We start from the raw sequence: 1,020 nt of genomic DNA on the forward strand, positions 1-1,020 counted from the left end.
GTTGTTACTATTGTTGTTATTTATAATTGTTGTTTATAATTTGTACAATTAACCTCATTGTGGTTCAACCCCGATCTTGTCAAGTTATTTATTACTTTGACACTCTTGCACTTGGGAGAAGACATTAATCTTTTGGTCCTGTTAGTTGACCAAAAAATCATCAATGCAATCCAGATCTATGGCTAACATTGAAATCGTTAGCTCATATAAGCTACTACTGACTCAGAAATCATTTATGAAAATTGAGTCGTTGTTGACATGACCAAAAGATTGATATCTTCTCCCATGTGCAGAAGTGTCAAAGTAATAAATAACTCAAGAAGACCAGGGTCAAACCATAAGGAGGTTAACTATATAAATTATAAATAATAATAATACAACAGTAGCAACAACAACAGCAACAGCAACAGCAACAACAACAACAACAACAATAATAATAAAGAGAGCTTTGAGATGTGATAGTGATATAAGGATTAAAAAATGATAAAAATAATTGTCAAGGTTCAAGGTTCAAACAAGTATATTATAAACTCTAATTACTTAACTGGAAACCACACACAAAAAAGGTTCCAATCGGATTATAAATGGTTAACATGATTATATTAGTTATCTTATTCAAATAATGTTAATACTTGTAAATGTTGTCAAGTATTCATGATTATAACTTATATTAACAACAAATAAAGTTCCTTTCATATCACAAGTGTCGGTTATACCATACGGTTGGGTTATGGAAGTGCCAAGTATTTGTTGTTACAAGTGTTATACACATAAATCTAGATTAGTCATTTAACAAGTAAAGTATTAAGAGTGAACAAAATAACAAATACAAAATATGTTAATATCAAACATTAAAGTCCATGTTGAGTTTATACTATACTTATTCTTACATTATTAGTGTAATATTTTTACCTTGACATAATAAACTTAACTAAACATAATAAAAGAGAGAAATATAAATAAACAAGATAAGAATATAAATACAAAAAAAGTTAACTAAGTAAAGGAAAGGAAATGAAA

This window comes from Populus euphratica, unplaced genomic scaffold (assembly GCF_000495115.2).
Source record: "Populus euphratica unplaced genomic scaffold, PopEup_1.0 scaffold407.1, whole genome shotgun sequence".
NCBI classification, from domain to species: Eukaryota; Viridiplantae; Streptophyta; class Magnoliopsida; order Malpighiales; family Salicaceae; genus Populus; species Populus euphratica.